Consider the following 17563-nt stretch of genomic DNA (forward strand, 5'->3'; position numbering starts at 1 on the left):
AGCTCTTAGGATTTATTCTCTTAACAGCTTTATTGTATATCACACAACAGTGCTGGCTGTAATTATTATGTTGAACATTGTCTTCCTGGTGTTTATTCATTATAACTGGAAGTTTGCATCTTTAGCCCACTTTCCTCCAATCCTCCTGTCCCTCTACCCTCCACATATCTGCTTTTTTTTTTTTTTTCTAGGACATTTTGCTGCTGTGGTTTTTGATCCCACCCACAAATGAGTTCATACAGTATTAGTCATTTTCTGTGTGACTGAGTTCACTTAATACCTTCAAGGTTCACCCAATTTGTTACAAATGGTAGGGATTGTATGTTTTATTTTTTATGGCTATATACTCATTCATTGTATGTGTGTGATTTCTTTACCCATTCATTCATTAATGGACACATAAGTTGCTTTCATGTCTTGGCTATTATAAATAATACTACTACTATGAACATAGGATATCTTTGTTAGTTGGATTTCTTTTCCCTCAGGGAACTGTGAAGGTAGCTGTACTAATTTGCTTTGTGCAGAACTTTTCTTGGTAAGGAACAAAGTTCCTTTGTCAGATGTCTTCCATACCTTTCACTCATCATAATTTTTATTTTCTAGTTTTCAAGACTAATTCTACAACTCTTTGGATTGAAATACTCACATCACATTCTCACTCTAATTTGCTACTACTTTTAGAATTTGTGCATTATTTATCTATCTTTCAACAAAGATGCATTTTAGTATCTACCATATTTACCTCCTATGTACCAGTTATCAGAACCCCATTAAATAATTTTTAGCTGCTTATAGTTGGCAGGGGAGTAAGATTCATGAAATAAGAATGATAAATGTCACATCAGTGAGCATGAGTCAGGAACTTAATGTCTCCCAGATGTCATGGAAGACATTCAGGAAGGAAGCAATATCTAAATTGAGAACAGAACAGGGAAGAGGTCGAGTGGTTGCTGGGGGTGGGGGATAGTTGGTGTGCTTTCAGGGAAGGTTTGAGAATCCATAAATCTCACTTAGGTGAAACAGTTGTGATAAAGAAGGGTGAGTGGTCCACAGATGAGCTGGGAAGGTAACATGACTAAGTATGAGCTACTTCGTGGTGGATACTGTGATGTCTACCTAGAACACCTTCCATGATTTCTTTTCCTGCCTATTGGAAGTACAGTTGGCTAGTAGCTTTCACTGTCAGAGACATGACTTGGGCAGTTCAAAGACTGTGTCACCAGCACAGCCAACTTATTCAAAGTCACACTCCTGCCTGGGGTATTGCATACCAAATAGTTGGTGAATAAAATAGTATAAAAATATGGCCACATCTGCCCAACTTGGAACTGCTTGGAAGGGCCATTCTAGCTGCAGAGCACTGCATGGAGTTAACTATGTCTTCTCATGAACCAGCATCACTCAACTACTGCCTCTGCCTGTTCTTGCTCCCTTGACCTCAGTTTCAATGGTTCTGATCCTGAGGGCACTACTTAACAGCTCATTCTTACAGTTTGCTTCCCAGAGATTTCAGCCTACAGTAGGTATTATCAAGTGAGTCCAACAAAGCTTATTTTACAAATAAAAAAAATGAAGTCCAGATAAGAAAAGTCATTCTTCAAGTAATTACTGTTAGCAATTGGCTGAATAATTTCTAGAATCCAAGTATTTTGATGCCCCATTCAATCTTCTTTCTCTATAATGCACACACTGATTTATGTTTGAAATACCAATAAATTGGAAAGAGAAATATTTGTAATTTGACCATATCTTACCTCACCGTTGTCATCTCCCATAACTTTTCTCCTCATAGTCTGTGGTTGAACCACAATAAGATCTTTTTTATCAGTTCTCCAAGTGTCAGTAATGAGTTATTTAGTCTTCATTATCTATGAAGTTTCTTAAAGCCTTGAAAAAATGTTCCCTTGTTCTTATATCTGATCTCTATATCTCTATACACTTACAATGAAAAAAAAACACAACAAAATCTACAAAATCTGTAAAAATTTATATGCTTCTGAGCATATGTTTCTTCAAAAATGAATAACTGTATAGATGATAATAGTAGCAATTCCAGTAGTCACAAATATCTGCAAAAGCATAACAACATTTAAAAAAACATAGACAAATACTTTTACTATCAAGAAATGTTATTTAAATATGGGAGAATGTGGAAAAGGATGATATAGGTCTTTTTCAAAACTATCCTATTGTCTAACATGTCCACCTAAGAATCATTTAGTTCTGTAAGTGAATGCACTTTTGATTGACATACTATTTACTATTGATTCAAACCATGACTCTGTAAAATTATATGCATGGAGTTGTACTATTGTGCTAGACATGCAAATTGCTTCTGTCCAGTAGAAAAGATAACTAGAAAGCTTATGGATTCATTACCCTGCAGTGATCTTTCTGTGCCTACCTTACTCAGTTTTTCTAATTCTTCTTAAGCCAGCTTTACCATTCTGCTGTTTCCTTCATTAATGAATTCAAGAAACCTTTGACATGAGCTCACTGTTGGTATGGCACATATTTTTTTGTTTTTTAAAAAATCACACTTTGATTGTCCTTGATGTAAGATGGTAGAGGTAGCTATCCTAATTTCACTGATGAGTCTACGGCCATACCACCCTGAACGCGCCCGATCTCGTCTAATTTCACTGATGAGAAAACAAGGCATGAAGAATAGAAATCCCCAGAGAAAAGCTTAGTAGGTATTGGGAGGTTTCAAATCTCTGACTTCAGAAGTTGTGCTGTGTTTCTGAGAATTTTGGATATGGTTGCGATCATGCCAGCTGGTAAAACAGAGGTGTGAGAGTTGAATGTACATGTTCCTGGATGTGTGGTTTCACCCGTTGTTGGCCCTGATAAGGAATCTAAGAAACATTTCAGGCCAGGTTCTCTCCATTTTCTGTAAATTTTAGCTCTTAGGATGTAATAACTCTGTGCTGAAACTTAAAAAATCTTTTTTTATATATACTCATGATAACAAGGAGTTTTGGTATATTTGAGTTTTCTAGTAAAAATTTAAAGAAAGTAAGGGAGAAAGGAGATCTATAATCTGCCTCCTATGGTAATATTGTGTGGCTTTTGCTCTCTTTTCCCATGAATGGCACAGAAAATAAGGTAGTATATTGTAAGTGATATTTGTAAGCAGGGCTGGAAGAGAGAGATCCCAAACAAACTAACCATACTTTTATTTGATAAATGTTGCCCTTATGAGATTAGCTCTGTTACTTGAGAAGAAAAACAAATTGTTGTGATTTTTTTTATTACATTTTTGGACTGAAGAAATTTATGTGTACTAAACCTATCTCTTGTGGATGTAGGTTAGCATAAGAAAGAGGTTGAAAATGTTTACATAATTGATGCTAATCTTGTAGAATGTGGAAATGGTTTTCTGTTCCAGAAGCTACATCATTTCTTATATGTTTAATTAGTATCCACTTTGAAACAGGTGCCAAGGGGCGGGGGTGGGGGGTGGGGCATCAACTCTACACCTTTTTCTCTATGAGGTGCTGTGAACATGGTTTTCCATTCACTCTGCAGAGAGATATAATAAAGTGGGTGGGAGAAATTCCACAGGAGTCATGTTGGGATTGAGGCTCAGTGTTAAGTACTTTATGTACAATTCTAAAACCAGGAAGTGATTATGCTGACATACACATATCTGCTACCAAATTCTGGAAAGCTCACATCTCCCTTTGCTGAACACTTTTTTAGAGTTGGAGGGAAGTTCATGGAGAAGTAAAAAAAGGGGACAACATCATTTTAACAGGTCATCCCAGCTGAAGTGAGGTAAAGACAACACAATGAAAGGTGTAGTTTTCTTTCTGATCTGTCTGAAACCCAAACTGGATACTTCCCTGTGTATTAACAGACACCCAAATAATTTTCATTTATTTCCTCTCTCATCATGCATGGCTCAAACACTCATTATGTACCAGACAATGTGAAATAACACAAGTTATATAGAATAAATTCTATGAAATAATTCAAGAGTAATTTGGTAGAACACATCAAAAACAATATTACCCAAATATGTTGAAACTAATAGTCTGGAGAAAAATGCATCAGGAAAATTACAATCAAAACAAATGTTATAATAATATTAATAACACAAAACAAAATTTAAGGGAAATTTATTGTACATAAGACACAATATTATATACTGATTAAAAAAAACACAGAATCCACCCCCAAAATAGTCATGCACATGTGCAAACTTAACAATACAGAATCAAATGAAAGTAAAGAAATAAATAATAGACATGAGAATAAATTGGCAAATATGTACAGTAAGAGATTAAATATACTCTCCTTAGTAATCTGATCAAGCAGGAAACAATATTATTAAATATGTACATGATTTGGAATACATAGTAACTTGATATAAGACATTGAACTTATTCACATCAAAAAATAGTGTTAACATAAGTGAAACTAGTGAATATAGCACAGATACAGTTACAAACGCTTTTTCAGAGGGAATTGGGAACTCACACATGTGTAGAAACTTGATATATAACGGAATGGGGATGTCAGTGGGGAGCAGGTAGATTTAAATACCAGTGCTGAAATATTTGGCTTTTTATTCAAGGAAAGTAGGTACAAATATATATTCAAGATGGATTAAAAAACAGAGCATGGAAAAAGGAAAAGCAAACTAAAAAGCCAGAATCTTAAAACTTGCCAAAAGATTTAGACTAGAACATCTGGTTTACCTCCATTACTGAAGTTGACACTCTTTGTATTATTCAAGGTTTGAGATAAGTCTGATGAATTTTCTTTCTTTCTCCTGACACCCCTAGACCTGAACTTCAGCCTAGCTTACAAGAACATTCTACATTAGACAGCATAGTCAATGACAGATCATTTTTGTTTTTGTTTTTTGTTTTGGTGCCTGTATATTCCTTTTTGGGGGATACTATAGAAACTGGAAATTTATTCTATAGTGAGTATAATAAATGCACATATCTCTTCCTCTTCTGACTACAAATATCATCTTAATATTATTGCAAATATTCATTCAAAACAATGTATGTATTAAGCATCCCCACTAAATATTAGGACATCATGGCTTAGCCCAAATATTGTTTACTATCTTTCTTTTTTTTGATTTTTTTTAAAGATTTATTTTATTTTATACAAGAACCAGGGTATAGGCCAGATGTGTGGGAGGGTGAGAGGATTCACCAGACACAGAGAAAGGAACAGAACAGGAAGACTGACTGAAATACACTGCTGAGGGGAGCAGCAGGCATGACTATAGAGGTCAGCCGTGCCATTTGTGACCCTTGCTGACTGGCTGGGATCAAACTGGCACTGCAGAGGCTGTGGACAGCTTCACAGTGTGGCACTCAACCACCTGCACCACCAGGGAGGCCCTAGTATCTTTCTTTTTTTATGTGTATGGGAATGTGTGTGTGTGTGTGTGTGTATACACACACACACATATATACACTTATAATTTTATTGTATACATGCAGTTTGTACAAATGCAATTTGCAGCAACATGGATGGTGCTGGAAGGGATCATGCTCAGCGAAATAAGCCAAAAAGAAAAAGAAAAATACCGGATGGTCTCACTCATAGCAGGAATCTAGAAAACTTAAATAAGGGACCAGGAAAATGAATAACTATAAGAAAGTGAAAATCAAAACCAACAAAAAACTATGAACCAGAGACAGTTTTTGGGGAGTGAGGGGTGGGAAGGGAGGGATTGGGGTCGGAATGGGGGTCTGCAATTGTATGGGGAATATAAAAATAAAATTTATTATTTAAAAAAATAAATAAAATTAAACAATAAATTTAATAAGTTATTATTAAATATATTAATTTTATATTTTAATATAAATATATTAATACAATATATTGATACATTATTAAAGTATTATTTCATAACAATTAAATAATAAAATACATGCATTGTGTATAATACATGGATGTATGTATGTCTGTACAAGCAATTGTACTATTCATTTATTGCAGGACTTTTGTTTGTACTGCTGGTAGTATTCTCACTGGTTCATACATCCATCCATCCATTCATCCATCTATCCACTGTATAAGCAAATGTAATCTTTTTTTCCCCCTCCACTCTGACAGTGATGATATTTTTACAATCTTTCTATTTTTTTTTTTCCACCAAAATTCAAGCACTACATTACAGGCTTTCTCACTTAGAAATAAGTGACTGATGGTCACTTTAGGGAGTTGCTATGACAAAAACAACAAAGATGAGGCCATTACTGCTCAAGGTATCAGACTGAGTGAGGTCTAACAAACTGATCTGTCATGTCTGGTTCTGTTTCTAAGAAAGTAGCAGGAATTGTGTTGTCTTCTGCTTGCCTTGGGTGTGGGTTTTGATAGGGAGCATGCATGTGACATCATTCTAGTCTTCTCTGATCAATAACATAGTAAAATCACACTTCTGAGGATTTCAGGTCTGGTGCTTCTTTCCAATCAATCCTATCAGCTAATGACCTCTCCGGCATTCTTATTGTCTTCTATATCCAGTCAGGACCATCGGTGCTGCAGTAGCTAAAGGAGTTGAATAGATTTCATCTGTACCCCAAGCCCTTAATGAGTCTCTGCCAGTCCAGTGGGGGAATCAATGACAGATTAACAGAAAATAGTAACTTTTTAAAGTGAACTAGAGAAAAAAAAAATCTTAACTACATGATATGGAGTTGAAGGAAGTTAGGTAAAGCTTTTGAGAGTTTGCTGTCTTCATGTGATGGAAAGGTACCAGTTACTTGGTGAACAGGACATTCTATGGGCTTAGTGTTTGACAGTCTTCCTTCACCAAAAGATTAGATAATCAGCTCAGATAATGTGTAATCCCCCCCTACTAAGTCTCTTGTCCTTACACAAAGGAAATTAGTCCTTTAATTTTGGGTTGGATTATGGGTCTTGGACTTGTGCAAAGGGAAGCCAAAAGACACTGCTGCAGCTTACCAGGTTGATTGCCCTTCCAGCTCTGCAAGGGAGGAGAAGTTAAATTTGTCAATGGTAACAGTCAGTTTTCATGGAGTTGGGGACGGGATGGGTTGGGGGGTGGTCATGTGGGAAAGCATTGATTTCTACTTTCACATTTTTTAAGATCTTTGATTTCTAAGGAAAATTGTGAGATGAGATTTTCCTACTCAAGTCTTGAGCCTAGCCTCCTCCCAGGTTATTTTAGGATAAACTAATATATCCCTGAAAGAACTAACACATATTGGTACAAGCTCTAGAAAACAAGCAAAGTAGAAAATTTATTATTTCAACCAGTGGAGCGACTCAAAAGACCCACTAGTTTTCTGCAGAGATAGCCTTATTATTATTATTATCACCATCATCATCATCATCATTATTATTAATAGACATCTTATTATATAACATACAATAGGTATTTTGTACTCTAACTTATAAAACAATGTCACCAATATTATCTCATGTTTTATTCTTTGTAAACCCTGGAGAATTTGCTACTCCATTTCCAAATGAATAGACCAGAGTTTATGAAAATAATTAGCTCAACGCCACTTTGAGGTCAACATCTTGAAGCTTGAAACTAGATCTCTTCATATCCATATCCCTCTTCAGTTACAAATTTTTTGGGAGTAGTCTATGGAAAACTAAATAATAATGAGGGTTTTATTAGACCATTTTAATTTATCCTTGAAAGATACTAGTATATCAGAAAATATGATTCTTCTGTTCTCTTGATATCCATTGTGTAAACATGGTGACTGATAGCACATCTTCAGTATTTCCAAACAGTTCTTTGGAAGGCATCATCTGTTTTCGTTTATTATGTTAGCATATCTTGTTCCAGCACCAATACGCCTGTACAGTTTGTATATATACATATAGCCAGTGATGTTATTGTCTGTACAGCAATAGGATTCTCAATGAGGGAGGAAATTAAAAAGCAACAGGTGATGGAAACAGAATGATTACATCTTCTCTGGGCATCAACAGTGGCAACACCTGATAATCTTGAAAGACACTTATTTCTATCCAATAATCACTTGTGTCTGTCCACTGAAATCATTTTTCATTATTTCTGAAGTCTTCATGACCCGATTTTACATGTAAGTAAATTTACTTCTTGTTAAGAAAATGAATTTTCTAACTCTGGAAATGTGACACAAAACTCTCCTAATTGGCTATGTTTAGATTTTCCTTAAAGCTGTATGATTCTATTTGACAGCTCACACTTTGAAAGTGTAACCACTGCAACTCCTGGAGCTCCTTGCTGCTTTGTAACCACCCTCCACACCTAAGAAACACCAGCCACTTGGTTACATAGACCCTGAGCCTATGACTAGGTGTTTTGGTCTGAAGGCCACAGAAATCATATGGGGGGCCAACAGACCAGTACCTGGGCTCTTGAGTTCTCACAATGAAGCAATTCAGGCCTCTTGGAGAGCATATTCTTATTACACACTCTCTCTTGACTGGCAGGAAGTCTGGTCTCCCCACCATTTTATGTGTTATAAAATTCATGTATTTTTTTTTCTTTGTCTTCTCTTATCAGATCCCTGCAGTGGTTGTAATGAAGTAATGTGTCTCTCTCTGTGGTTTGTCCGTAGAAGTTGGTGGAAGTTCAGGAAGCAGAAACACACCAAGTAGTGTCTGTGGATTAAGCAGGTACCCAGTGATTAAAGCCGCTCTCATCCTTAACTGGCTGAGAAAAATAAGAGAACTACTGCTTTCCAGGTTCTTGCTGTAGCTCATGTGTTTACCAGTCAGAATGATAGGCTTAATTACTCTTATTTTAAAGACAAGGATATCGAGGTTGAGAGAGATTAGATTACGTGAACTATGTCACCCAGCTAGAGATGGGGCCAGACTTTGGACAAAAGTCTTTCTAATTCTCAAGCTCAGAGTTCTTCTTAATCACACAACAATCCTATCAAACTTAGGGCATTGTTCAGTGACTCATTCTACCACATAAAGTCTTCAGTGCAGCTATTGTGGTTGGGGGAGGTGTTAATTAAACATCCGTTGGATTGAATGGAACTGATTAGCTCAAGCAGGACAATCAACACTTTGTCAGTAGAAAATGCGAGTACAGATGATGTCTGTGTCGGACTCCCTCAGTGTACTCACTTCTGTTTATACTGCAAAGGTTTTTTGCACTTCCCACTACATGGAGAGCAAAATCTGAGCTTCTTACTGATACCCACAAGACCCCAAAAGGCCTGGTTTCTGTACTTAATTCCATTCTCATCCTCTCATGCTAACCTCCCTTTTTCTTGTACTCCCAGGACATGCTTCTGAGGGTTTCTGGAATATACAGGGAAACTTATTGCCTGCTGTAGGGTAAAGAAAATGTCAGGCTTTTCTGCCCACCCCCCCACCCCCGCCATCAGGATAGATGATGGATCCTTGTCCTGAATGCATGCCTGATGGCGGACACCTGAAATTGGGTGTGGGCATAGGTAGATGGGATTCAGCTGAGCTGAGACTGTGCTTTTAAGGGGGGCATCACGGGGATGCCAACAGCAGCAGCAGCCGAAAGAGAAGACGAAGCAGAAACCAAAAGAGAAGCCGAGAAGCAGCAGAACAAACGCCAGAGAGCCCAGATAGAGTGAAGACTCCCAGCCCCCCAGCCAGCACCCCTGCCTGCCATATGCCTGGTGAACCCCAATAAAAGACCTGCAAAAAACCACTGAGGACTCTGACTCCTCCTTTACCCGGTTTGCATGGGATCAGAAAACCTGCACTGTGGTCCAGTCCTGCCCTTACACCTGCCTGCCTGTATTCTTTCCTTCCTTCTCTGCTTTTCTTTTGCTTTCACCCCTGTTACCTCCCCATCTCCCTCTCTTCCTTCCTCTCCTCTTCATTTATTCTATTATCTTCCCTCATCTCCTTTCTTCAACAAATAATTTTCAAAACTTTCATGTTCTAGAGATGCAAAAGGTTGCAGAAAGGCCTGAATAGCAATCTAGTGCAAAGGACAAGACTATTTTTTAGTATGTTTAGGGATTCCCAAGAAGTCAGAGTTACTGATGCAGAGTATGATAGAAAGAGCATGGTAAGAAATGAGGCAGAAAGGGAATAAAAGACCGCCAATGGTAAGGCTTTTGAATTTCATTCTGAGATGTATAGGGGGGTGTAAAGGGCAGGAACAGGCACAGTGCAGGTTTTCTGATCCCATGCAGACCGGGTAAAGGAGGAGTCAGAGTCCTTAGTGGGTTTTTGCAGGTCTTTTATTGGGGTTCACCATGCATATGGCAGGCAGGAGTGCTAGCTGGGGGGCTGGCAGGCTGGCAGGCCTCCCAGCCCCCAGCAAGTCTTTACTCTATCTGGGCTCTCTGGCGTTCATTCTGTTGCTTCTCGGCTTCTCTTTTGGCTTCTGCTTCGGCTTCTGTGGCTGCTGCTGGCGTCCACGTGATGCCGCCCTTAAAAGCCCAGTCTTAGCCCAGGTGAATCCCATCTACCTATGCCCACACCCTATTCCAGGTGCCCACCATCAGGCATGCATTCAGGACAAGGATCCATCATCTATCCTGATGGCGGGAGGGCAGAAAAGCCTGACATTTTCTTTACCCTACAGGGGGTCATAAATGTTTTGAGCAGAAAAGGGATGTAGTCCAGTCTCTCACTGCTATGCAGAGAATAAAATGTAGGAATGTAAGAGTAGAAGCAGAAATGAAACTGGAGACCCTCCCCCTGGGCTTCAGCACTTTGTTCCAATAGCTGCTTGTGGGCAGTGCAAGTGGCAGCAGGTGGTGGGCGTTTTACTGCCCCGCACCTGTAGCCCCACTGGGGCTCACGCTGCAGGCAGAGGCCAGCAGAGGTAGCAGACAGCAGTGGTTCCCCCACCAGGCAAGTCCAGGGCATGCAGACTCGTTGAGGGCTATAAGGGGGAGCATGGGCACCCCCAGGCCAGCTCCAGGCTGTGGCTCCCTCCAGCTGCCGGCAGTAGAGAGGCCCATGGATTTGGTGCCTGGATCAGGTGCGAGCTATGAGCGGATTGGTATGTGGATGAGGAGGATATCAGCAGGGTGGGAGCCAGCATGGGGCTCTGGACTGTCACTGACTCAGCATGAGACAGTGTCTGTTCCTGGCCTCCAAAGAAGAAAGAAGCATCCAGCAGCTAACCTCTGAAGGATGAAGAGAAGCTGAAAAGCTCTGTAGAGGAGCCAAAGAACTTCACAGGGGCCAGCCACACTTGCCCCAGGTCCTGCCTCTGACATCTCCTGAAAGGAGTACTGTAGGGTAAGGAAAAATGTCAGGCTTTTCTGCCCTCCCGCCATCAGGATAGATGATGGATCCTTGCGGTCCTGAATGCATGCCTGATGGCGGGCACCTGGAGTAGTGAGTCGGCATAGGTAGATGAGATTCACCTGGGCTGAGACTGGGCTTTTAAGGGCGCCATCACAGGGACGCCAGAAGCAGCCGAGAGAGAAGCAAGAGAAGCAGAAGCCGAAGCCGAGAGAAGGCCGGAAAGCCCAGAGTGAAGACCTGCTGGGGGCTGGGAGCCCTGCCAGCCTCCCAGGCTCCCAGCACCCCTGTCTGCCATGTACCTGGTAATCCCAATAAAAAACCTGCAAAACCCCCGAGGGCTCCAGAACTCCTCCTTTACCCTGTCTGCATGGGATCCTAGAAAACCTGCTCAGTGGCCATTCCTGACCCCACAAGTACCAAACGTCTTGGGCCTGGTGTCTCAAAGAGCTGTTGCTGGTGTGGGCCAACAACTCACAAAGAGCTGTAATGCCAGTGACTCGTGGCCGGTGCTACAGCTCAGTGCTGCCCACTGCTGTGTCCCGGGTTACCTCTGAGAGCTGCTAAATACCCTTGTCATCCAGCACCACCTCCTGGTGCTGCTGCCTCAACTACTGTCTGGTTCAGCAATTGGTATTGTCCATCCCGACCTTTGGACTGTGGCTGAGGGCTGCTGCAGCATCATCTCAGTGGCCCCAACTGTGAACACCTCCAACAGCGGTGAGTTGCATCCTGGCCCACTCCTTGCCGACTGCCACGAGCTCCAGGTCCTCACTGATGGGGCAGCGCCATCTCGGGTGAGTGGCTGTTTGAGACTTCTGGACACTATCTGGTTATGAGATAGCTGGCCATTTGTGGTCTTGGTAGCTCTCAGTTTCCCCTTTTTGTTAAATAACCCCCATTGCTATTGTTCCCTAAGCCTGGGTGGTCTCGCAATTGTGCATATGGGTAAGGAACCCAAATTGTGACCTGTCCTCTGCTGGCCACTGTCCCTGAGGTTATAGCACTTCTTTCTTTCAGAAAGACCACATAGGAAAGTGAATGTTGTACATGGGGGAGATCCCAGTAGTGTGGTTTGGTAGAAAAGGAGGCCATAAGAAATAGCTAGATTTGGGAAATATTTTGAAAATATAGCCAACAGCATTTTTTTTTTTTTGCACACCCTTAAAAAGAATGATTCAAGCATTTTAGCTACAATAGGTGAACTGTAGTCCTGTTTGCCATTCTAGGGGAGAAATATTTGTGGGGGGAATACAGAATTTATTAAAGCTGATGTTTTTCTTGGCCATCCAAGTGCTAATGTTAATATGATATCTGGATTTCAAGGCAGTATTGAGAGAGACAGGTATGTATGGGAGCTGTCAGAATCTTCTGAATTTCCCACTTTAGTTTCTTCTGCCTGAAATTCTGGTTCTTCTTATCTATTTGACTCTCATTCTTCAGATCTTAACTTACTCTTTACTTGATACTCGGTTATGAATGCAAAGACATAGTTGATCTTTCTGAGTGGTGATTTCATAAAACACACCAAAAAAATCCCACCAAACAAATAAAAAAAAAAAACCCACAAAACCAAAAGCCTAGTAGATATTGGAATTGAAATTATTTTCTATTTAACTGGCACTTATCTGTAGGCTGGGAGTAAGTGTGATGGAGCAATCACCTCCTTCTCTACATCCAGTACACTTGCTTCTAGATTTCCTTTGCCCCTATCCTCTTACAGGTGTTTTCAGATAGTGATCTACTTCAAAACACAATATTTCCTAGTAGTTAAAAGCCTAAATCTTGAAGTCCAACTGCTTAATTCAAATTATATTTCTGCTGCTCATGAGCTGTGTAACTTCAGACTTAAAATCTTAAAATGACTTAAAATCTCTATTCCTCAGTTTTCTTATTAGCAAAATGGGGATACTCATAGGAACTATGTTCTAGACTTCTGCAGATTAAAAGAATTAAAACATCTAAAGCACTTAGAGAATTATCAGGCATGTGCATATCGAAGTCACTATTAGCTTATCATATTCTCTGTATCTCCAAGACTTTATTATCTATAAAATAAAATGATTGGGCCAAATGATCCATTAAAGTCCTATTATTTGATTCTCTATTTTAATTCCAAGAGAGAAAATTCCCATGAGTTTAGGGCATATGAATATTTTGCCCCCTTCTAGTCCCATATGTAACTTAATTCCAACACAAAAGACAATAAGGACATATTAAATTTCTGTATCAATGGCATGGTTATGATAGCTATCATTCACTGGAGATTTAAACATGCCACATACTGTTCTATGATCTATTATCTTAGTTTCTCACATTGAGTTCATAAAGTAAGTACTATTATTACCTCACTGTACATGAAGACATGATGTAAAAAGATGCATAATTATTTCAAGGTTATACAATTTAATGAATGGTGAACAAAGCAAGGATAAGACTGGAATTTAGATCCATTTGACTTACAAGTTCTTAAATGAAAGTATTTTTTTCCTTCAATATTTTCATGGAACCAAGTTTTCATATAACTCTGGATTTGATTTAGAAAACTTAAGTGACCTCTTAAAATAGTGTTTCCATTACTTGCAACCCTTCCAAATGACAGTCGTCTTTATCCTTGTCTTTGACACCCATTAAGGCATGATTTTTTTTGAGAACCACACTGTGTTTATATTGTTGTATTACAATGCCTGACACATAACAGATACTCAGGATATGTGAATGGATGAATAAATGAGTAATATTTAGAAACCTGGTGATGTTGAGGGAGACTTCATTTGGTGATCTTCCAAATGGTATTTTATATCAAATTGCATATCAAATGACAAATGTCATGATTAGATTGAATTCTATGACAGGTGTCTTACATATTTTACTTCCTCAAGCATCACAAAAATCTATAAGGTGAGATTCCTGACTTCACTTTACAGGAAAGGGTATGAGCCTTGAGAGAACAACTCACCCAAGAGTTCCACTGTGTTGCTAAATTAATTGAATCTTAACTCCTAGTTTTTCTGTCACGTTAAATTAACATGAAAGTTTGTTTTTTAAAGAACATGGAGGCTAGTTTTATGTTTCCTCCTTTTAACAACTGCTCAGGGAGATGAGGGTTCAGAGAGCAAAGTAGTGACAATAGGCAATGAGTAAACAGTAGACTTGTATATTTTTATTCCCTTCTTTTTATCATTGAGCAAGTCCTTTCTGATCTGAAATAGCTCCCAGTACGGCTATCTTAATTTGCCAGCTGCTTGGAGACATGACCATGGAGGGGAGAGAAATGATTTTAGGTATTTCATAGTATAATTGGTGCTGAATATCTGTGGTGCAAGACTCGGGAAGCTATGTGAAGATGTTGGGGTACCTTGCAAAAGCCATTCAGGGTTATTTATCAGGCAGGCAAGGTGGCATCCCTGAACCACAGAACTGTGGTGTTGTCCACATTTTTTACCCCAGCAGTCCACCCAGCATGGCACCATACACCCAGCAGTTCAGCTCAGCATGGTGACCCCTGGCAGGATTTCAGTATCTCACTACCGTAGACAACTCTGTTGTAAATCGAATGGACTGATACTTTGATTAAAGGCTGAAGATGTCAGCTGGTTAAGGTGGTCAATATGTTGAGTGCTATTGACAATTCTCCTGTAAACCACTGAACCATTAAGTCCATAAAGTAGACTTCTGGATTAGAGAATAATAATTATATTAGCCAATTGGTAATGGATCCTCTCAACCATCCCACATGGAAGTTGTGATATTTTAAAGCAGCACAATTGGAAAGCTCTACTCCAGTGCTTCACAAGTCTTGTAGTATAAGACAGTTTGATTTAACATGGAACAAAAATGGCACATAAACATGAACCACTGTCAGAAAAAAAAAATGGCAGACTGATTTATGAGAAAAAATTCACAGACCTATGGATGAGTGATACAGCAGTTATTTTCTTTTCAGATATACCACAGAATAATTAAGGGAGACCATTAATAATGAATTTACTTTTAAAGTAACTTTGTCTTGGTGGTGGTTGTGATGTGGTACCATACACCTGTACACCTGAGGGGTGATAATCTATCCCTCTAATCACATAAAATGTTGTAAACAAGTGTTATTTTAATACAAAAAATTAAAAGAAATACGTTTGCTGTACTGTCCCTTTCCCTAAAATATAGTGAAAGGAAATAGCATTACTACTCCTTGAAATGATAAGTTTCTAAACAAATCATAAAGCCAGGATTTGGTTTATGTCTAAGGTTGACAAATACTGACACCAAGTCCCACTGACTGCAAATCAAAGCAATGGATGTTTCTACAGGGATTTTTAGTTCCTTTGATTTTGTTCTCCTCCTGGTATGAGCAGAAAACATTTCTGAAAGCTGATACCAGTTCTGTAATATAGTTTGAGACTATCTCTGAGAGGTAAAAAGGGGACTTCTCTGCTCATTCAGGAATGGAAAGATGTTACTCAGATTCTGAGAGTATATATTTCTTTGTATCAATCTCTTTTCAAAAATACTTTGAGGCTGTATGGAAAGACATGGAATAAACCAGAAGAAATCAGGATGCAGAAATTGTAAAGGGAGGTATAAGAAGGGTTGGGATTTTAGTGCTCTACACTAAACTTTTATAAGATTATTGGAACTCAGCAGAAATTTGCTATGAACTGCCTACAACTGAAATGATCAGATCTCCAATGTGTATAAGATCTATAAACAACCAGAACTCAGCTGATGCAAAAATATTAAAATTACCAAATCACCATTTACCAATAGCTGATTTAACAGGTAATTTAGATAAGCATTGTCAGAATGCTAAACCTACTCACTGAAATGTTTTTAGGGAACAAGACATTCAAATAGTCTCAAAGGTATCCTAATACTTCCAAGAATAATAGTCCCTTTAGATAAAAGTAATAGACATATTAATCAGGCTTTTAATCTTGGCCTTGGTAATAGTGGGGAGACATTAACCATTAAGAACAACTTCACATGTGTTGCAAAAAGAAGCATTAGCTCTATGTAGTGAAATTGCTACTGTAACTGTTTACTCTAGTGGTGAGTAAACACAAATTCACCATGTGACAAGATCTGATTGTCTAGCTGTTATGTATCTCAGTGTCAAGGAGACCACTTTTTATTAGGCTTTCTTTCCACCCACTACAAATTCTCCCAATTCTCTTTCCTTAAACCCAGCTTCAAGGGCATCTCTTATTTTACAGATTTTTTTTTTCCTTCCTTAGTCAATACAAGTCATCTATCTGTCTCTCTTTGATTGATGAAGTACATAGGCTGTCATCAGGTGGCAAATTCAATTGCTTACTGTTTTTCTTAATTATTTTAATTGGTTCTAACTTGACTTCTGGACTCAACATGAGAGTCACCTGTACCCAAACAACACTACTCAAAAGTTGGTATCAGAGTTTAGCAGGAGTACATTCTTGGGATATATCCCAAGAGCATGACTGCTATAGACATATTATGAGAATGATAATGTCAATTCTGAATGTTCTAGAGCTAAATGGTGTCTTTCCATGACTATTTTTTTGACTTGACTTTATCTTCCCCAATTGGACAATCACTTGCTGTTGGAACTTTTCTAACTTTCGTGCTTCTATTACAATAAAAATAGCAACTAAATAGTCTTGTTGAACTAATGGTGGTGGTGGTGGTGGGGGGGAATCGAGACAGTGGCTGTGAGTAGGGCATGCTCCGCGGTTTTCCTGTCACTGTTGAAAAGTCTTCATGACTTTAATCAGATTTCTTCATTTGGTAGGGATCATTTACGAGAGACACCAAATAAAAAACATACCCATTAGATTTCCCCTGGGGAGACAATTTTGCAAGTTGTAATTTTCCACACTAAGTATGAACAGCTTCACCATAAAAGGAAAACTTCACATGGATAATAACAAAAATGCAGTCTAATTTTTTAAGGCACCCAGCCTGAAGGTTTCCTAAATGGGAAACAGATGTGCTGTTCAACTTCACATTTTCTTCAGCAGTTCAACCAATTTATGGGGAGCCAGGGCATCAGATAGGGCAGAGAAGATCCCTGTCTAATAACCTGAGCCCCAGTATTCAGCTGAGGAAAATTCATGGCAGGAATGTTTACTCAATTCTTAGGATGCACTCAGCACCTCAGTAAACAGTTATGTACGTGTCTTTAATCAAACTCACAGCACAATGCACATAATGCTATTGTTACCTTCATTCTATACCCGGGAAAACTAAGACTTTGAGACTAAGAAAACTGTCCAATACCACAATTGTTCAAAGTACAAGACAGTCTCGCATAGAGACCATGATTATAAGTGAAGGAAACCACCAATTAGGACTAATGGAGCTTCCGCAGGTTGGTTTCAGA

The sequence above is a fragment of the Talpa occidentalis genome, unplaced genomic scaffold (genome assembly GCF_014898055.3).
Source record: "Talpa occidentalis isolate TD23 unplaced genomic scaffold, MPIMG_talOcc4v2.1 talOcc4.3, whole genome shotgun sequence".
Lineage (NCBI taxonomy): Eukaryota > Metazoa > Chordata > Mammalia > Eulipotyphla > Talpidae > Talpa > Talpa occidentalis.